This window comes from Pelophylax lessonae, assembly GCF_965119305.1.
Source record: "Pelophylax lessonae genome assembly, chromosome: 11".
NCBI lineage: Eukaryota > Metazoa > Chordata > Amphibia > Anura > Ranidae > Pelophylax > Pelophylax lessonae.
The window spans coordinates 137,147,096-137,170,277 of NC_138778.1; the positions used below are offsets into that span (position 1 = coordinate 137,147,096).

General features: G+C 39.8%; 1 pseudogene across 1 annotated transcript in view; it reads right to left on the reverse strand.

The window, feature by feature from the left end:
• Positions 1–21,473: 21,473 nt before the first annotated feature.
• LOC309567433 (P2X purinoceptor 7-like) overlaps positions 21,474–23,182 on the reverse strand; it is a 5,084-nt pseudogene continuing 3,375 nt past the window's right edge. The window contains exons 2-4 of the transcript in view: positions 22,975–23,049; positions 21,849–22,219; positions 21,474–21,666 (exon numbers count right to left, since the gene is read on the reverse strand). The product of the transcript in view is annotated as a P2X purinoceptor 7-like (transcript). The remainder of the gene's footprint in view (positions 21,667–21,848; positions 22,220–22,974; positions 23,050–23,182) is intronic.

A 23,182-nucleotide genomic window follows, 5' to 3' on the forward strand; every position in this document is an offset into this window, starting at 1 on the left:
GTTTCAGGGACCTGCATAGGGGTAGATTTGGCTAACCACTATTGAATACAGGAACTGCAGAGTCCGACTCTGCAGGTACTGTTGAATAGTACCCAGCACTCCCCGCACCAAGGTACAGTCTGAGGGCAACACACTCTCAAGTGGCCCTGGAAATAGTTGACCAGGAAATTTTGGGCTAGTGACTCCAACATGTTTGGTAAAGTAAGACTCAGTCCTCACTGAGTTGGAAATAAAAGAAGAATTACTTCTAGTTACGGCGGATGTCTCATCGCTATACACGATCATTCCCCATCATATGGGATATGAAGCGGTGAGCACCTTTTTGGACCATAACTACGAAATCCCGCCAAAAACAAAAATTGTTCATCCTGGAACTATTACAGTTCGGGATGGAAAACAATTATTTTTATTATGGCGGAAAATTCTTCCTCCAAAAGACTGGTGTCGCCATGGGTGCAAAATTTGCGCTCAGTCTAGCGAATTTATTCATGGCATTATGGGAGGACAGGAACGTGTATACCAATAGGGACAAAAGAGTCCTTTTATGAAGGAGGTATATAGATGATATTCTGTTGCTATGGAGAGGGAACACGGACTCTCTACATGGGTTCATGAAAAAACTCAATTGTAACGATTGGGGGATTCGTTTGACATATCAATCCAGTTCAGAATCCATCAATTTTAAAAAATCTGGTTTAAAAAAGATCTGGTTATTTTTAGGAATGGGTCCAAATTTTTTACCAAAACACATTTTAAATCCACGGATAAGAATGGCTTCATATCTTTAGACAGTTGCCATCATCCAACCTAGATTTCAGCCATCCCTAAGAGCCAGTTTAAAAGAATCCGCCGTAATTGCACAGATATCAAAGATTACCATACATAAAGCAAAATCCTTAAAGAAAGATTTCTGGAAAAAGGTTTTAACTCTAAAATTCTAGATAAGGAAATTGAACAAGCTAGTTCTCTCCAACAAAAAGATTTGATTGTCCCTAAACAGAAGGAAGATATCAACACAAGATCCAAGTTTGAATATGCCTTCATTACCACCTTTTCGACTGGCTATAGATGGATTCATTGGACTTTTCGGAAATATGGGGACATATTAAGGGGGGATAAATTGCTGGGACCTTCACTCCCCGAAAAAAACCTCCAATCATTTTCCGAAGGACCAAGAATCTGAAGAATATGATAGCCCCCAATCCAATTGAACAACCAATTGTTCCCAAAATTTTCGAAAATCTGAAAGGTTTCTATCCATGCAAGAGGTGTCGGGTTTGTAAGGAAGCCAAAACCTTAAGAACAAAAACCTTCACCTCAAAGGTCACTCATAGGAGTTACCCCATAAAAAGCTGCATAACTTGTCACACTAAAGGAGTGATTTATCTCCTTACTTGCGAATGCAGCTTACAATACGTTGGGAGAACGATTCGCACTCCCAGCATCAGAATTGGGGAACACCTTACAAACATCCATAATGGATTTCCAAATCATAGTTTGTCTTTGCACCATGACCGCTGCCACGGAAGAAACAATTCAAAATTGGAGATTATAGCCATAGAAAGCTACTCTCCACAGAGGGAGCAATTTAAAAAGGAGTATCTCGAAGAGAGAAACTTTCTGGATCCATGAATTTAAATGTTATCAACCATGGGGAATGAACGTAGACTGGGATATTAATGCCCACATTAATAATCAATAAAGAGTAGATACATTTTCAATACACCTTTTTCTGGCTTTCCTTTACCCATTATAGTATTATTTTAACATTATTTTTAACATTTTATAATAAATATGGTAGATTTGCTGTTTCCAAATGGAAAATTAATTGTATTTTAAAATGGGCATTTTTTGTCGCCATTTAACAGTTAAGGGTTTTATCCTTTTTATCCTACTTCATTTTAACCTTTTAAAATAATCAATATTTTTAGTAATTTTTAGAATATATAATTCATAATATTATATTCATGCTGCTATCGTATTTGTTTTGCACATTTAATCAGCATTTTGTTAAAAGAGGGATGCAGCTAATAGCGCCCAGGATAACTGATTTCCTTCACAGATTTTCCTATCTCGGTTTTCTGGTGTTCCTATTGGCTTGGGCAATCATCCAATGAGATAGAACGAGTCGGTCCGCCCTACGAAAGATTCCCCAGGCTGAGAAACACACGATTCCTGTGTATTGAGTTCTGCAGTACGAAAGGACCGAAAAACCGGAAGTGACGTTGTTTTACTTCCGGTTTCGCGTCAGGATACACACAGGAACTCGAGAATAGGAATAAAGAGATGCTAGGCGCTATTATAACAGAGAGGGGAGTGTTTCTTCCCTTCGTTTTTTAGTTTTGCTATCCCTTCTTCCTCCTTCATAGATTTGTGGGTCTCCTAGGATCGGTTATAATAGCAGTATACGAAACCGGAAGTGACATCATTGCACTTCCGGGACCCCGCTGCGGCCGACCGGAAGTGCCCATTTTTTATGTTATTTAGCAGGGAGAAAGATGTCACAGCTTTCAGCTCCATTCCCAGTTGACGACTCCTAAGTGGAAACGCGTCGGAGGGGGCTAGCTGCGATATCCCATGGCACGGACCGTTCTGCAGGTGGCCGCGCACATTCTTGAGCTTGTTTTGCGTTTGTTTATCCTGTATGATGTAAGTAGCCATCTTTGACTTAAATAAAAGCATTGAAGGTAATGCACTATTAGTCCCTTGTTTTTGCATTGGGTACCTGTTTTGTGGAACCTGCTCCTTACATCGCCGGAATTTCATCACTGCAAAACGGACCAGCTTCCAGGCTTCCTCGTGGAATTTCCTGTACCACAGCAGTCCATGCTCAAGTCTCCCTGATTTCTGGTAAGCACCCATCTTTACCTTAAAGAGTCATCATATCAACATCAAAAAGTCCATTACTTGGAAGCTTTTCTTAAAGGTTTTCTGCGGAAAGGGGCCACCTTGACTAAAATCAAGGATCGTATATGGGAACACGATTATTTTTACAGAGTGGCACGTCTATTTGGCACAGAACACCTGTTAAAACTTTTTGAAGTTTTTTATACTTCACTTTTTTGAGAGACTTGTGTTTTTTCTCATCATTTTATCACTGATCAACACGGACTTATTCACAGATTTTATATGTTTTGCACCTATTTTGATACATGCTTATCACTATATGTTAAGTGTATTGATTTTCATTCATATATTAGGTTAGCGCACTATTCATTCTTTTCAAAGTAAGACTGTCCCTACCTGTGTGCCAAATATGGCCCCCCAGACTCATTGGCGGCCCGAGCTGCGGCCCCCCCAAATGTCCAGACTACGACCGTGCCAATGTTAGTGTGGGTCAAGCTATTATAAATTTAGTGCCCTGCGGTACCCAAGCCACAGGAACTAAGGGCACCATACTTGGCAAACTAATACTAGAGGACCTCTAGGAGCTACACAAATTTTTTGTGGCCAATGCTTAATCTTTACAGGGGCTGGCATGGGGATTGACTTTGCATTTCCTAAGTCCCGCAGGATTTGGCCAAAGCCCCACTTCATGGATAGCTAAGACTATAGGGATCATTATGGTACCCAGCACTACCTGCTTTGTGGTATTGACTGGCGGCCATATGCTCCTAAGTGACCCCCATAAAAACTTGACAAAGACATTTTGGGCTTATGACCCAACATTTTTAGGATGGTAATGGTAAACCTTCCCCTACCTCTGTGCCAAATTTGGACCCCCTCAGACATGTTCAGGGCTCGAGCTGTGGCCCTGCAACTGTGCACACTCCAAGCTTTGCATACTCTACCAAGCTGACTTAACCACAGGGGCTAGAGGCGCCAAATTTGGCACAGGGATACTAGAGACCCCTAGAGGTAGGCCTTCCCTATCTCTGTGCCAAATTTGGGACCCTGGACTCATTCAGGCCCCGAGCTGTGGCCCCTCTAATTTCCCTACTGTGACTGCACCTATAGTAGCATGACGGGCCCCCACTCCTCTAACTGCTCATTCTGCCCCCCACTGACAAATCCCCCATCTTCATGCTACAGCCCCTGTGAAATCCCCAGGGTTAAGCACTGACCATTTGGCATGCAAGAGGTGTGTCCCTGCCATCATGCAACCTGTGTCCCCCATCGTAACGCAGACTGTGTCCCCTATCATGCAGGCACGTCACGAGAGAGCTGCCACTCCTCTCAGTCAGTTACATCAATGGAGCGCTGTTCTCCTGTTCAAATCTAAATATATAAATATATATATATATATATGGAATAATTTAAAAAATATATATATGTGCTGCCACACAGTTAATATTCTCATTATTGTACATGCAATTTACATAATATATTCTGTGATTTATTTACCATGTATTTTTCTATGGGTAGGTATTTGCTGCCACCTTCTGGCCTTTTTTGGTAATGCTCTTGTTCCTCCTGTGAGCATGACACATCATTTCCTTGTATGTAAACTCCACCCCTGTTCTTGCTGTACTTCCTGTGTCATGGCTGCTTGCATTTGCCTCATCTAACAGGGACTCTTGTATTCCACATGCTAAGCTAAGGAAAGCATCATCTTTTGACCGCATAATACATAAATCCATTCATTCTGCTGTATTCCTGTTGTGTGATGTTCAGAATAAACCAGCTTTTGCATGAAACCAGTATTGGTGAGTTCAGCTATCTGAGGAGGATTGTCCGCAGTGACCGTATCTGCTTATACAGGCCAGGCACAGAGGTCTCACAAGGGTTAGATCACTATCACAACAGTCCAAGTCAGAATAGTCAAAAGATGCATAGAATTCCTGCAGCTGCTGTGTATATGTGAGAGCATAATTTACAATCTAGCTCAGTCCCATCCCCCATCTTGTGAAGCACATGGTGGCTGAAGCTCACTGCACTGCATATGATCTGTTCTTACTGCATTCTAACTGCACTTCATGTGAACATTGAAGCTGTTTCTCTACACTGAACTGTGTTACGTGTCTAAGCTGCTGTGTGGTTTCTTAAAGTGACAGTACCATTTTTTGCAAAACAATATAAAATGTCTAGCCAACGCTCTGAACACTCTCTTTTATGGCAGAAACAATACAGATACATCATGCCTCTGAACCAGAAGGTGCACAGGGAACAGATCCAACAGAGATTACAGAACAAAGTGTAAAAGCCAAACGTATAATAAAACCGACACAGAAACTCAGAGAAAACTGTGAAGCAAGATACGGATCACCAGCGAGGTTTCCGGCTTTAGTTCAGCAAGGAAGGTATGTCAGCAGCTCCGACTTCTCAGGCGTAGGTGCGATGAACATGTGGGTTTGAACGAGCGATGAGTGAGAGCAAACCGGCGATTGAAATAGCCGCTCATAGCGGCGCTCGGCAGTGATGTCATCCGGTCTTAAAGGTATATGCGTCCTTTGTTATACAAGATGGGACGCAATTAAGAGAGGAGAAATATGGAAACAAGAGTACCAGAGGTACCGGAACATTACACAGGGCCTGGAGAGCAACATTCAAGGCTGCTATTGCTGATCTCAACCTTACTGCTAAGGAAGAACTTGATTTGATCATAAAATGGTTGGGACCAGAATCTTCTGATCGTGTTAAAAGACTGAGAACAGTACATGTTGACCACCCAGATGCAGGTCTTTCTGCTGCATGGGCAAGACTTGAGCAAACTTATGGTAGCTCTGAAGCCATAGAAAGTGCTCTATTCAAGAGACTGCAAAACTTTCCAAAAATATCAAACAAAGACCATTGCAAGCTGCAAGATCTAAGTGACCTCCTCATGGAGTTGGAGTTGGCAAAGAGAGATCCACGTCTACCTGGACTAAGCTTCCTGGACAATGCTCATGGTGTCAACCCAGTGGTGTCTAAACTGCCATACAGCCTACAAGAGAAATGGGCACAACAAGGATCAAAGTATAAAAGAGACTATAATATATCTTTTCCTCCATTCTCATACTTTTGCAGGTTCATTAGTGATCAAGCTTGGATGAGAAATGACCCCAGCTTCAGCTTCAGTGAAACCAACATGCCTGCTTCATCCTCATCATCATCAAGGGATAATAACACAGCACCTAAACGTAGAGACTTTAATAAAGCAATATCTGTCAAGAGGACAGACATCTCACCCTCCGTCACCTCACCTAGTGATGAGTGCGTGGTTGACAAAGATAAAGACCCTAATCGCCAGTGTCCTATTCACAAGAAGCCTCACCCTCTTAAGAAATGTCGTGGACTTAGGGCAAAGACTCTACAAGAGCGCAGGGAGATTCTCCAGAAACTTGGAATATGCTTCAAGTGCTGTGCTTCGTATAGCCATCTTGCTAAAGACTGTGAAGCCCTCATCAAGTGCACAGAATGCAGCAGCAACAAACATGTTACAGCTATGCATCCTACTCCACTTCCAGACAAGTTACAGCAGCCACCTACCTCCTCACCTGCCTCAAGTTATGGCGGGGAGCAACAAAGTCATACTCCAGCCAAGGATAATGTTCTATCTTCATGCACAGAAGTCTGTGGAGAAGGCTTGGATCACAAATGCTGCGCCAAGGTATGCCTAGTCAAGATATACCCAAAGGACCATCCTGAGAAAGCTACTAAGATGTATGTCATAATAGATGAACAGAGCAATAGATCCCTGGTTAAGCCTAAATTCTTTGAGATCTTTGGCATAGAGGGTCATCCCACACCGTATACTCTTAGAACCTGTTCTGGTCGTGTAGAGGCCTTTGGCAGAAGAGTGGATGGGTTAATGGTTTCTCACATCAGAGGGGGACAGGGTATACCCCTACCAACATTAGTTGAGTGTGACCAGATACCAGATGAAAGGCAAGAGATTCCCACTCCAGAAGCCGCATATCACCATCCTCACTTAAGGCACCTTGTTGATGAGATTCCTGCAATGGACATGAATGCTCAAATTTTGGTTCTCCTAGGAAGAGACATCCTCAGAGTACATAAAGTGCGCGACCAGTGTGATGGACCTGACAACGCCCCTTATGCACAAAGACTTGACCTAGGCTGGGTAATAGTGGGCGATGTATGCTTAGACAGGAAGCGTACGTCATCTGAGATCCGCTCCTTCAAAACTTACATATTGGGGAATGGACGTGCCTCCCACTTCAAACGATGCCCTCGCCATTATGAAGTAAAGGAAAAACCTCTTGACGTCATACAAGTACGGCATACTGCTTCTATTCTTTCTTATGACAACCTAGGTGCTGCATTGTTTAGTACTACAAATGATGACAACAAATTAGCCTTGTCGATTGAAGACAAAGAATTCATCAAAATAATGGACAAAGAATTCTTCCAGGATGAGTCTAACAGCTGGGTTGCGCCATTACCTCTTCGAGCAGCAAGAGCCAAACTCCCTACCAATCGTGAACAGGCTGTATCCAGATTGAATTCACTTCAACGAACGCTAAAGAACAGACCTGAAATGAAGGATCATTTCATCGCTTTCATGAAAAGGATCTTCGACAATGATCATGCCGAACCAGCGCCACCACTTCAAAGTCATGATGAGTGCTGGTACCTGCCTTTCTTCGGAGTGCATCATCCACGCAAGCCTAAACAAATCATGGTAGTATTTGACTCCAGTGCCAATGCCAAGCATCAAGGCATATCCCTGAACGATGTTCTACTCACAGGCCCGAATCTAACCAACAACCTTGTAGGTGTACTCATGAGGTTTAGAAGAGAGCCATTTACAATAACTGCCGACATTGAGCAAATGTTTCATTGCTTCATTGTACGCGAAGACCATAGGAACTTCCTAAGGTTTCTGTGGCACCGTAACAACTACATGGACAATGAGATCATAGAATACCGCATGAAATTTCATGTCTTCGGGAATAGTCCCTCACCCGCTGTTGCAACATATGGTTTGCGAAGGACTGCCCTTCAAGGAGAAAAGGAGTATGGCAGTGATGCTCGACACTTTGTTGAGAGAGACTTTTATGTTGACGATGGGCTTAAGTCTTTACCTACAGATGAAGAAGCCATAGATCTGCTCAAAAGGACACAAGATATGCTCTCTGAGGCTAACCTCAGACTACACAAGATTGCCTCAAATAGTGTTGCCGTCATGAAAGCCTTTCAACCTGATGATCATGCCACAGGGTTTAAAGTCCTTAATCTTGGAATGGACATGCCACCTGAACAGAGAAGTCTGGGCCTACGGTGGGACTTGTCAAAGGATACCTTCGGCTTTCAAGTCAGCTCTACAGACAAGCCGTTTACCAAGAGTGGTGTTCTGTCAGTAGTAAATAGCCTATATGATCCAATGGGATTTGTTGCTCCCATTACCATACAAGGCAAATCCTTGCTTAGGCAATTCTCAGAGACTATTAAAGATTGGGATGCTCCACTGCCATCAGACAAGCTTCCTAAGTGGGAGTCCTGGAAACAATCTCTACGTGCCTTAGATGGAATCCGTATACCACACTGCTACAATTTAGCTTCCCTTACTACAAGTCAGAGAAAAGAACTTCACATCTTCTCAGATGCATCAACTCAGGCTATAGCAGCTGTTGCCTACCTCAAGGTAAGAGACTCTTCTAATCAAGTCCACATAGGGTTTCTGTTTGGGAAAGCTAAGTTAGCACCTAAGCCAGAGCACACAATCCCTAGGCTTGAACTTTGTGGGACTGTTCTAGCTGTAGAAATTGCAGATTTCATACTACGTGAGCTGGACATTGTGATAGATGACATCAAATTCTACACAGACAGCAAAGTTGTTCTGGGTTACATATACAACCAGACTAAATGTTTCTATGTGTATGTCAGCAACCGCGTTGAAAGAATCAGGAAATCATCTAAATCTGAACAATGGCATTATGTCCCATCTGAAATGAATCCTGCAGATCATGCCACCAGGCCAGTGTCTGCAAAGTGCCTTTGCTAATTCTTCTTGGATAACAGGTCCTGAATTCCTGCTGGATCAGCCAGAAGAAACCACAGCTGATGTCTTCAGTATCCTAGAACCTGTCAACAGATCCAGAGAATCCAACTATCCTAACCCCAACTACTCTGCTTACCCAAAAGCTTGGGTCCATTCCTGTCCCACATGGAAACTTTAACTCAGGAAACCTGCGCTATGACCAGTGGAAGCGAGTGCAACACCTCGCCAACTGCTTCTGGAATCGTTGGAAGATGGAGTATCTTTCTACTCTGCAAGGACGCAGGAAATGGCAACACCCAAATCCTATCATTAAAGTTGGAGATCTTGTTCTGCTCAAGGATCAACAAGCTGGGAGACTCGAGTGGCCTATGGGACTTATTATAAAGAGTGTTCCTAGTGATGATGGCAAGGTACGCAAGGTGGAGGTGAAGGTTGCAAGACAAGGGACTGTAAAGACCTTCATCAGACCTATCACTGAACTTATTCTGCTTTTGCCCTTTGGAGAATGAACTTACTTGCGTATGTTGTTTGTTCCTACCTTTGACTTCAAGAAGGAAGAGTCTTGGACCTTAATGTTAACTTGAAGTTGTTGCATTTTTTTGCATGATTTTTTCTTTATGTCTTTCAGGTTCTCAAGACATCAAGCAAATTGCACTGTTGTTTATTTGCACTTGTATAACTACCGTTATGGTATAACATAGTTATGGTATAACATAGTGACATTTGCAATGTCAGACGGGGAGTGTGCTGCCACACAGTTAATATTCTCATTATTGTACATGCAATTTAAATAATATATTCTGTGATTTATTTACCATGTATTTTTCTATGGGTAGGTATTTGCTGCCACCTTCTGGCCTTTTTTGGTAATGCTCTTGTTCCTCCTGTGAGCATGATACATCATTTCCTTGTATGTAAACTCCACCCCTGTTCTTGCTGTACTTCCTGTAACATGGCTGCTTGCAATTGCCTCATGTAACAGGGACTCTTGTATTCCACATGCTAAGCTAAGGAAAGCATCATCTTTTGACCGCATAATACTGAAATCCATTAATTCTGCTGTATTCCTGTTGTGTGATGTTCAGAATAAACCAGCTTTTGGATGAAACCAGTATTGGTGAGTTCAGCTATCTGAGGAGGATTGCCGCAGTGACCGTATCTGCTTATACAGGCCAGGCACAGAGGTCTCACAAGGGTTAGATCACTATCACAACAATCCGAGTCAGAATAATATATACAGTGGGTACGGAAAGTATTCAGACCCCCTTAAATTTTTCACTCTTTTTATATTGCAGCCATTTGCTAAAATCATTTAAGTTCATTCTTCTTCCTCATGAATGTACACATAGCACCCCATACTGACAGAAAAACACAGAATTGTTGACATTGTTGCAGATTTATTAAAAAAGAAAAACTGAAATATCACATGGTCCTAAGTATTCAGACCCTTTGCTCAGTATTTAGTAGAAGCTCCCTTTTGATCGAATACAGCCAAGAGTCTTTTTGGGAAAGATGCAACAAGTCTTTCACACCTGGATTTGGGGATCCTCTGCCATTCCTCCTTGTAGATCCTCTCCAGTTCTGTCAGGTTGGATGGTAAACGTTGGTGGACAGCCATTTTTAGGTCTCTCCAGAGATGCTCAATTTATTTTAGCAAATGGCTGCAATATAACAAAGAGTGAAAAATGTAAGGGGGTCTGAATACTTTCCGTACCCACTGTGTGTGTATATATATATATATATATATATATATATATATATACATGTCTCCTGATCACATATTATATATTTTTTTAATCTTTATATATATATATATATATATATATATATATATATATATATATATATATATATATATATATACACTGTATATTGTGACAGGTCAATACTCTGAAATCGGTAACTTAAAGGACACAGAGTGTTCACATTGGCTCTGTGCAGAACTTACATAGACGTGCAGTGGAGAAAACTCCTTTTGCAGCTTTCTCCAGGTTTTGGTACACCTGGAAGGGGCTCTGTAGTTTGGAGATTTCAAAGTGTCTTGGGAGGGGCGGAATCTCAAACTCTGTGTCCATGTTTTGTTGATTACAAGCAGGGTGTGTGCTCAGGTGCACACAGTCCTTATAATGAAGGTTTAGGAAAACCTCAGGGCTCCCAGTTGGAGACTGTTTCAGCCAACAGACAGGAGGTCTGTTTGTGGGGAGTCAGGAGGACTCCGATACTCTCCGGGAGTCAGTGGCTGCAGGTAACAGCGAGAGCACGTGTATGTGTGTGTGTCTGAAGAGACAGGAGACGGCCTGTGGACCGAGGCCACAGTGAAGCTGTCAGCTTTAGACAGTCCATGGTCTGGAGACCAGCATAAAGTGCAGAGGTACTGCTGAGGAAAAACTGCACTAGAGCGAGAGAGCCAGGTGGGCTAGCATTTTCAGTTTTTTATTTACTGGCGAAGAACCACTGCGTGGGAAACTATGTTATGGACTTTCCTTATTGTTTTAATAAAAATGGGCTGCCATGCCCTTAAACCACAGTCCTGACTACAGTGAATCACTGGAAAAACTGCCACTGAGCTAATGGTCCCCAATGTTACAATATATATATATAATCAGGAGAACAGCCCTCCATTGGTATAACTGTATTTGCACAGGGATGAATGCGCTACACCCCCATTTCCCCTCATTCAGCTCTCTGATCTGCAGTGTTTCCTGGACCCAAGAGCATCTTCTGCAAAATTTTGGAGGGGATGCTAAGGGACTATACAGAGGACTTTAGTAATGAAAATGGTATTATTAGTAGTAATCAGCATGGATTCATGAAAAATTGTTCTTGCCAAACCAATCTATTAACCTTCTATGAAGAAGTGAGCTGCCACCTAGATATAAAGGATGGCCTGTGGATGTGGTGTATCTGGACTTTGCAAAGGCATTTGATACAGTTCCCCACAAACGCTTACTGTACAAACTAATGTGCGTAGGTATGTGCCATAGGGTGAGTACCAGGATTGAGAACTGGCTCCAGGGGCGAGTCCAGAGGGTGGTGATGAATGGGGAGTACTCGGATTGGGTGGGTGTGGAAAGTGGGGTTCCCCAAGGATCTGTCCTGGCACCAATCCTGTTTATTCATAAAAGACCTAGAGGATGGGATATCAGTATTGTCAAGACCTCAGCAGAAACCGTAATGGAAGCACAACTCCATATAGCATGCACCCTACTGGACTATAAAGTTCAGTCATTTCACAAACTGCATGAAAGCTTTGTTAGCCGACATTGTATTCATACTCATAATCCACAAAGATTCAGTCACAATGTGTTGTGAAAATGTGTTTATTATAAAATTACTGGACAAATTAGAAAATACAGATTTGCCTAACATTTGTACTGTAATTTTCTTTTTTTTTTTTGTAGGTGAGTCCTGGATTTTCAGCATTTAAAGAAAAAAATTCTGTAGTTTGGCATTCTCTGTGATTTTTTTTGTGTGTTTAATTAATTTGTAAAATAAAAATATTTTTTGCTTTCACCTTACTGATTCTGTCTGTATTAAGGGGATTGGCTGTAATCACTTTCAGCAATTGTTATAGCATACGGGAGCAGTTTGTGGGGGAGATACCCAGCTGGGGTATCAGGGATTCTGTCACAATAGGCATATATGTTAACTCCGCATCACGATGGGTTTTTGGATTACAGGATTTAAATGGTAACCAAGGTGACAGCCCTGCTTAGATTATTATTGGTCTAGGGTTGTAGAACTTTGACCAAATTGACTTTTTTTTTTTTAACTACAACAGCTCTCTATTAAACCTCTACATTAGTAATATTTATTTCAGATTTATTATATCTGCTCGATACCCAGCCGTTGAGGAGACCTAGTTCTCTCTATACCTTAATAATCAAACATCTATGATAAATACACAGGTACAGCCAGTAGGAGGGGGAGGGGGGGGGGGGTCTGACATGGGCTATAGCCCTGGGTGAGCCCCGGGTCTCATATTGCTCATTGAGAATTATTGACAAGGCTTGGGGTTGGCCAGTAGTATAGTATGCAGTTTGCACACATACCCCCACCCACCAGACAGTTCCCAGAAGGAGAATGGCAGAAACCAAATAAATAAATATTTTTGGAGGGGAGGGGGGATGGTTACACCGGCTGTAGCGTGGCCTCCATCTGGCTTGATTTTTAAGTTGTCCTCTCCGCATCTGCTGTGTTGCGGTCCCCCATGCACAGCAACAGCACAGCAACAGCATACACTCCACAGCCAGCTCAAGTGAGACAGGACAGCACTGGAAAAGGCCCCGGCCCCAGCCCTGCCAGTTATCAACCAGCATCTCCCCAAGATGCCAGAGGAGCAACAGTGGTGGGCTGACTCGGCCATGAGAGCCTCGTGGCGAGGAAAACACTGACGCATGCCACAAGTGGCTATAGACTGAATTGCAGTGGCTGCACATAAGCAGCCAAGACACTTGTTTGCTTGAGGGGCCTCAGCCATGAGGACACTTTGGAGGCTGACAGTAGAGAACAGCTGGAGCAGAGACACAAAGAGACTCTACTGCTACTTAAATCCAGGTTAGTAGATTTTTTTTACCCCCCCTTTTTCTTACCCTCTCACGTCCCTCCATATTGTCAATTGAAAGAGTTACTCTAACCCTGTCACATGATTTTTCCTCCCCATCAAAATGCTATAATTGGTGTTAAACTCACCTTTAATTCAGCACCGGGCAACACTCTCCGGCGCTGATTTTGACACCTACTTCTGATGCCGGAAAGGGGCGATATGGGATCCAATCACAGGCTTCTCATAGGGACCAGATCGCTGGCTCAGAGAGCATGCACGCGTTCTGAGCCAGCAAGAGGAGGGAGGCTTTTTTCAATTTAAAGCCCTGCCCCCTGCAATTGAAGCAATGCAGAGAACATTCAAGTGAAGGGAGATAACACTTCTCCCTTGCAGGCTCTGCAACGTCTGTCGCCAGCGTGCTGATGACAAGACATTTTCTATGCACAGAATAGGCATTAGGCAGCCCAAGTCATGTGTGCCAGAGGTGCAAATATCTCAGCATGTGCAGGGTTTCAAGTTAAAACACTGCACATGCAGACTCCTTCATCCATGACCGCTTCAAATCCACTGATGTGATCATGTACGTTAGATTAACCCTTTAATGGTAAATTGAAAGGTGTTATTTCTCTCTCAATAATATTGAGGAAGAAATACCATGTGCAATATTTCACTATGAAATGCCAAACATACAGCGTTTAACTCCTTTGCTACCAAAGGTGTAACTCCACCTCCAGCAGAACCATTGGGGCATGATTAACTGGCCTGGAGCAATAGTTCCTGACTGACTAATGTCACTTCTGTGTATATTTCCATACACAAACTTCCATTCGATAGTGACGGAATTGGCATCTAATTTTGCAGAAGCCTGATGAAAAACAAGTTTATTGGTGGGCAGCATAAAACTGTTTGCCTCATTACCAGGGAACAGGGCCAGTGTTCCACTCGCATCATAATCACTACAGCGGGCTTTTAATATTAATTCTATATCGCTATGTCTGTTACTTGCATCCAGAGCAGAGACAGAGGACAAAGAGCTGAGGAACTCTGATAGCGATACACTGTCTGAATGAATCTAGGACAGGGACTGACTGACTGGATCCTGACGGCATCATTATTGGTAACCGTTTGAAAGCTTGAGCCTGACTGGGAGAGACACCAACAGGTAAATTTATGGAAATCTTAAAATAAAAAAATAAAGATTTTCAAAAAGGCTCACTCTAGGTCAATGACCTCTATACTGGTCATGTTGCTTAGAGTACCCCATAACCACTAAAGAACGCTGTAGTGGTTATGGTGCCAGGAGTGTCCTGTTGACATCCCTCATTAAGACAAGATGTCAAGCACTTTTTTCTCCCCCTGCGTGTCTGTCTGTCTCACACTGCTTCTTGTCTTCATGAGCGGTTTAATCCAGCTGCAGGTTTGTACAATCAAGGCATTCATTCTTTGGCTTAGAGCATCAGCTGAACACTCAGCAAATGAATGCCATCATATCACAAAATTTACATCCGGCTTTGAGAGCTCAGACCGGAAACCATGTGGGCCAGGTCTCAGCAGATCAAAAGTAAATGTCAAACTGTTTAAAATCTTACAGTGAGATGTTTCCAGGGGACTCCTGGAGGTTGTAGTACTTAGGGGGTTTATTTACTGAAGGCTTATTTACTGAAGGCAAATCCACTGTGCACTACAAGTAGTGATCGACTGATATCAGTTTTTCGTTGCCGATACAGATATGGCGTGGTGAAAAAAAAACCAAGCTTCCCAGAACCTGTCCTGCCGCAGAGTTCATACAGGTAGTCGTTAGGCTGCTTCAGCAGAAATGTGCAGTTATCAAGCATATACAAGGTTGAGTTCCATCGCGTCGGGCCGTCACAAATAAGACGCCTGACGGGCTGTGTAAGATCTTCTAAAATGGCCCGAGATTTTCCTGGCCTACCGCAAGACGTCCTGGACCCCAGGGTATTTGGAATGCATCGCTGCACGACCAAGTTCAGGATGTGTGCCCTGCATGGCACGTGTGTAATTTTGCCCTGTTTAAGCGCGCTCAGCAGATTGGCACCGTTGTCGCACACAACTTTACCAACTGTCAAATTGAGCGGCGTCAGCCACTGATCTGCCTGTGAACGCAAAGCTGAAAGGAGTGCAGGATCAGTGTGGCTCTTGGCTTCCAGGCACAACAGTCGCAGCACAGCATGGCAACGTCTCACCTGGCATGTCGAATAAGTTCTGGGGATCTTGGGCGGCGCAGCGGAAGAGACGGTAGCAGCGGAAAAGGAGGAGTCAGCAAGAAACACTGAACACATAGGTGACTATATGTTCAGTGAGACAATTAAAGCAGTAAAAAAGGCCCCTTTCATTAGTTTAATGTGTGATGAAAGCACTGACCATAGCGATAAAAGTCAACTAATTATTTACCACCGCTATGTATTTATACCAATAAATCTGAAATTTGTTCAGATTTTTTAAGCTTAAAGCGGTAGTATCATCTAATTTTCCACTTTGCAGTATAATAATGACATGTGTCCGTATGTTATAGCGCACCTTTTATCATGACTGTTACTGCAGCCGTTCTCCTTAGATTTGTATCGGTGCTGTGATCCACGTCATTTGCGCATGCTCATCGTTATCTTTTATCGGCAAGATAATTAGCTTGCTGGAATTTCAGTGTCTAGTGCGGGGCTGCGTCATTTCCTCTCCTAGACGTCAGCTCCGTGCTCCCGCGAGACTACGACCTTCCCCCATTAAAAAAAAATCTCCACTACCCCATGTGACTTGCTACGTCACAGGGGAGTGATAGTGGAGTAGTGGAGAGAGGAAGAAGACGTGTGGAGGGCAGAGCGGCAGAGAAGAGGAGATCGAGAGAGAAGCTATCAATAGTGCACCAATCACTCACTCACAAGTAATAAAGGTTTATTTACTGACATTTTTTTTTTGCCCCTCCTTTCCTTCCCATATAAATGTAAATATATATACATACATATATAGCTCTCTCTCTATATATATATATATATATATATATAGAGATATATAGAGATATATATGTGTGTTTATATATATTTATATATATACATAAATATATATTCTAAAAAAAAAAAATATATATATATATATATATATATATATATATATACACACACACATATATATATATATATATATATATATACATTTTTATAATATATATATATATATATATATATATATATATATATACAAACTTAAAAATTCAAATAAAAAAAAAAATATATATATATATATATATATATATATATATATATATATACACACCTATACAAATAGATATATATATATATATATATGTATATCTATACAAAAATAGATATATATATATATATATATATATATATATATATATATATATATATATATATATACCTATCATTATATACACATCGTGCTATATAAGTATGTATGTATATATATATATATTATATATGAATATGTGTACATAGACACACAAACACACCTAAATAAATGTATTTAATTTTAAAATTAATATTATATATATATATCATATTATATACTGTAAATACATTCTCTTATATATTATATATATATATATATATATATATAGATTATATATAATTATTATATATGTAAAAAGTATATGTCTCTAAACACATACACACTCTTTTTTTTTTTTTTTTTTTTGCTATGAATTAAATATTTAATATAAATACATTTAAATATATACCTATATAATATAAATGTATATATATATATATATATATATATAAAAATAGATATATATAAATAAATACATACATACTCATGATTTATATGCACTCACATATAATTCACTTAAGAAGAAAAAAGAAAAATATATGTGGTATTTAATATTATTTTTTAAACTAAAACATTTTATTTAAATGTTTTTATATATATATTATTTTATTTTTTAATTTAATTATCTAATATTTATTTTTAGGTCAGATTTGCTGAAATTGTGGTTGTGGTGGTGATAATTTGTTCATTTATATCTAAAATTTTCAACGTAAGTACGTACATCAAGCAAAATATTTTAAAAAAATTATTATTTAATATCATGTACCACCAGTTATTTAGAAAAAAATTTATTTAAAAGTGGGTGCACTTACTCCAACTTGCCTCCTACTTACAACAATGATGAGGCACTGTTCCTCCCACTGACACCAATGATGAGGCACTATTCCTCCCACTGACACCAATGATGAGGCACTATTCCTCCCACTGACACCAATGATGGGGCACTATTCCTCCCACTGACACCAATGATGAGGCACTGTTCCTCCCACTGACACCAATGATGAGGCACTGTTCCTCCCACTGACACCAATGATGAGGCACTGTTCCTCCCACTGACACCAATGATGGGGCACTGTTCCTCCCACTGACACCAATGATGGGGCACTATTCCTCCCACTGACACCAATGATGAGGCACTATTCCTTCCACTGACCCCATTGATGTTGCATTGTTCTTTACCACTCACACCAGTACATTTGATACTCCAAATATCAACAGTCTGATACACTTCAAAATATTGGCTAACCTTAAAATGTTTAATAAAAAAATTAACCTCCCATTTGTTGAATGATATATTTAAAATATAAATATAATATTAAAAAATATATTTAGAGTTAACATTTAGATATTCATATATTTTTTTTGTACGATTTCAGAAAAATGCCAAAGTGCATCTTTGTACGCTGCCCTCATAATACGGGGGAAAAAAAAGGATTTTCCTGACATAAAATTACATATTTTTCCAAAATCGTTGTCTATGATCCTAACATGGATATCTTCTGCTGCTTTGAGCGAGGAAGACAAAAATATTGCTGCCAATGACATTTTAAAAGATGTCAACGGAAATCGATATAGAATGTGCTCTGCCCATTTTGATGAAAACAGTTATCACTTGAAAAAAAAAAGTAAAGTGTTGAAACCTGAGGCTGTCCCTTCTTTGTTACCAAACGATAGATCAATGTCATTTCCAATACTTATAAAACAATCACGGGAAAAAGAAAAGAATTGTTGCTGCCCATGTCATCAGTCTAAAAATGCCCATGTCATCAGTCTAAAAATGACACTGTTTCGCTGACAACAGAAATGGGTACGCAAACCTCATCGGAAGATTTCATGTATTACATCTCTGAGAAATCGTACGGGTTTGCAGCTAGTTATAGGGATATATCAAGAGATCATGACTATTCTTCCTCATCTCATATTATACACACGCCAATAATGCATTCAACACCTTCAAATAAATATTTATCAAATTTAAATCCCCAATTGGAAGTTACACCGATAAATTCATTGTTTACATCTACGTCTGTTGCTGTATTATCAGATGATGAAAATTGCCCAAACGATCAATTAATAGCACCAGGACAAAGTGTTCTTCCACCAAAATCTTTGGAGTTCACTGACACACATCATTTTGTAGCTAATGATAATGAAGGTTTTTTAGAAATAACTGAAAAGGAATTTGAAGAAGTTGACCCAGTACAAAATATGGATATGGATATTGATGAAGAGATGCTTACATCAATAGATCAAAATACCACAAACGATGAAAGCTATGTTCCTGACCTTTCAAAAATATCTGAAAGTGATGTTTCAGGGGCAGAGGATACATTTACACCTGAACAAAATATTTTGATGGAAGATGAACGCCTATTTGTGGACGAACGCAAATTTATTGTATTTGAATCTTCTTTAGATACACTACTGAGATATATACGTTGCCCCAAGAACAACTGCTTTGAAACTATCAAATCTTTCAATAAAAGTTTAGTAGGTAGTCTGCTAAAGGTTTATGGAACATGCATGGAAAACCACGAAATGCTGATTTGGGAAAGCCAACCTAAGATCAAAAATTACGCTGCCGGTAATGTAATTTTGGCCTCTGCGATCATATGTAGTGGTGCTTCCTTCACAACTGTAAAAGAAATGATGGATTTACTATTAATTCCGATTTTTTCTAAGACAACCTTCCATCGCTATCTTAATCAATTTATATACGCCGGAATTGATCACTGTTGGCTAGAAGAAAAAAAAAGATTACAATCAACTTTGAAAAATGATTCTATTTATTTGGTTGGCGATGGACAATGTGACAGTCCAGGATTTTGCGCTAAGTATTGTACATACACCATGATGGACTTAGATTCGGAGAAGATTATTGACTTTGAAATAGTCCAGGTTACACAAACGACGTCTTCTGTTGCCATGGAGAAACTTGCTTTCCAATTGTGTCTTGATCGAATATTAAATGAAAAATATGATGTTCAAGTTTTGGGAACGGACAGACATATGGGCATAAAAAAAAAATTGCGTGAGGAATACAAAACTATTTCACACCAGTATGATCTCTGGCACTACAGCAAATCATTAAAAAAAAAAATTAGTTGAGGCAAGCAAGAAATCAAATTGTCAAGATTTGCAATTTTGGATTGGACCAGTAATCAACCATTTTTATTGGTGCAGTAGACACTGCAAAGGGGATTCCGATTTTTTCTGGAGTAAATGGACTTCCCTACTTTACCATGTGCGCAACATACATGTGTGGGAAGAATGCGGAAAAAATATTGAATGTCTGCACAATACTCAAGATGAATCGGATCCTCCGGTGCAGTGGTTGATAAAACCAAGTGCATCATTCAAAGCCCTAGAGGATATTGTAACGTCGACTCAGTTACATAACGATGTCCCTCATCTGGTTATGTACTGCCGCACCGGTGCTATTGAGACGTTTCACTGTAGCGTGCTGAAATATCGCAGCAAACATTTCATTACCGGATAAACTCAATGGAGGCAAGGACCAAGCTGGCAGTTATGTCACATAATATGAATGTTGGACGGTGCCAGGCTATTGTTAGAAGAGAAACTTCAAAAACAGAAGAGGTTGGCACAAAAAGAACATCGTTAGAACACCCACGATCTCGTAAAAAATGGATCGTTAGAAAAATATACGAGCCCGTCTGCCATAATCATGTTTCGGAAATATTAAAATCCATTGCTGGTGTTGCTGCTGGAAAATTGGCACCGGCGTGGAGATCGAAAGAGGATCAGATGCCTCAAAACATAGCACCTACATCAAGACCGGAGAAGGAATATGCTGTGTCCTTGCATAGGTCACAATTTCAATTACATAGGGAGGAAGTTTTGGAGGACTTATATGTTTGGAAGAGTTTGGAAGAGCATTAAAGTAATTTTTTTATACATTCGTTCTAATTATATTGTATTTTGTATATTGATTCACTTAATTTATGTTTTTTTTTTCAGACTTTAAAGAATTTTGTATTTTTGTAGCCAAATTGGTATCAGCATTGTTTCAGGTTAGTCCCATTTTATTGTATGACAATGTAGTAGCAAAGTTTTAATTTTTAGGTTCTACTGTTCTACATTATTTTTGCAAAGTTTTGCAATTTGATCTTTCCTAAAAAGTTGTGAAAGATATTTTATAATCTTTCTATGAGGTTTTTGTTTTATTTTGATGATAACAAACAAAGGTGAGTTTAAATTCATAAAGAATTAAAAATTAATTATTGCTATAGTTTACTGAGTTTATACATTAAAAACAGGGGAAGAGAGAGAGAGAGAGAGAGAGAGGGTAGGAGAGGGAGAGAGAGAGAGAGAGGACAGGGGGGGGGGGGTTAGAGAGAGAGAGGGGGGAGAGAGAGAGGGGGGAGATAGAGAGACAGGGGGGATAGAGAGAGAGATAGGGGGGAGGGGAGATAGAGAGAGAGGGGGGGAGAGATCGGGGGGGGGGGGGGGTAGAGAGAGGGGGGGAGGAGAGAGAGAGAGAGATTTTGTCTTCTCTTCCCATAATAAATAATTATAAATTAGCATAATAAAATAGCACAATAAAATTAGAATTAGTAACAGCTCTAAAATAAAAAATAATTAATTCATTGTTTTACAAAGATATGCAAATTTTTAATTCCAAAATATTCAACAAATATAAACAGGAAAAGAAATAAAAAATTTTATACACACACATATATATATATATATATATAGAGAAAACATATAAAAAAAATACTACAATTCTAATGCCATTTCGCCGGCGTCGTAGTCATTAGAATATCTGAAACCAGCGTATTCCCCTTCTGGGTCAGGAAAGTTCATCCGAACCGCATTAACAGCGCAGGAAGGTATGGGCCTTCGATTTCCTTTGCCCAGATAGCCATGTATCCAGGCTGTAAATGCTTTATATGCAGTTTTCCTTAGGTTTCTATTAAAAAAACAAAAAAAAATATTGATTAATAATATCAAATAAAAAAATTAATAGTTAAGATTTAAAATATATATATATTTTTTAATGGATATTGTGATATATGCAGTTTACCAAAAACATTCTAAATATAAATTATTATTATATTAAAGTAACATTACAAGTAATTTTTAATTATATACCGATTATCATCTGCATTTGGTTGTCGTGAGGTTCCCTGGTGTAACATTATCAAATGAATCATGGTATTGCGCCGGTCTTGTACCATATTTTTGAAAATCTCACAGTCTGTTATGCATATTAAACCTTCGTCTATGTTTTCTTTTACGTTTGTAATTTCTTGGCAGCAAACAGACTCTCTACCAGTAGGCATCGGAAGACATTTTCCACACTGACACCAGTCTTGCTTTCAAATTCTTTTGTGTAGTCTTCGTTCTTCTGCTGTTTCGGAGTCAGACAGTGTGGAACTCTGGGATGGAGGATTATAAGGAAAAATTGGATCTTCCTCTGCACTTGGCAACTTTGACCATATTTTTTCCAAAAGTTTTTTTCTCTATAAGTAAAAAATTAAAAAAAAATATATAAAACCACAAAAAAGTTTGCTTGATTTTGTGAAATTAAAAAAAAAATTAAAAAATATATATATATATATATATATATATATATATATATATTATTATTTTTTGTTTTTGTATTTTTTTAAAAACTGTTGCATAGCTAGAAACTGTAAACCATCTTCAGTTTAAAAATAAAAGGTTAAAGAAAATGTTGTCATTATTAATTACACTCACAATACAGTATGCTATTGATGCTATGATGCTAAGCATTGGTATCCTTAAAAATAAAAAATAAAAAAAAGGTATAGAAAGGCATATTGCGCTAGTATGGAGGAGGAGGAGGAGTAGGAGGATCGCTGTGACAATAGCAAATTTTCATTTGCTATTGTGACACAATTGGTGGGCTCAGGAAGCACTGCTCTGCGCCCCAGGACCACCCTTTCCATTGCCCTATTAGAGCCTCTGGCTGTAATTAGGTGATTGTAAAAAGAAAAATAACATTGCACTCCATGCGTCTGGCGCCATTCATGCAGATTAGGGGGCCGGACGCATGGATGGGGGGCGGCGCCCCTGCGCCCTCAACACACCATCCGTCACTGCTTACCTGTAAGTAAAACGATAATAGTGCAGTATACTACCGCTTTAAAGATAAGTTGTGTCAGTTGCATTTACATGAATTACATAAAATGTATAGGCACTATAAAAATGGATGTACAAGTACATTCCCTATCCGTTTTGGTAAACTACTTACCCTTTCCTCCACTGATTGGCTTGCAGGCATATCATCTTGGACCATGGATTCAATATTTTCGGATTCCTTGCCTGCCTTTTAAAAAAGAAAATAAAAATAAGATGAATGAATATTTTGTTCTATAGTATGACGAGCTTACTATAGATATGATAAAGGATTCATCAATTTCTAATCGTATAGGTTTGCATATAGTTTTGTTATGTTATTA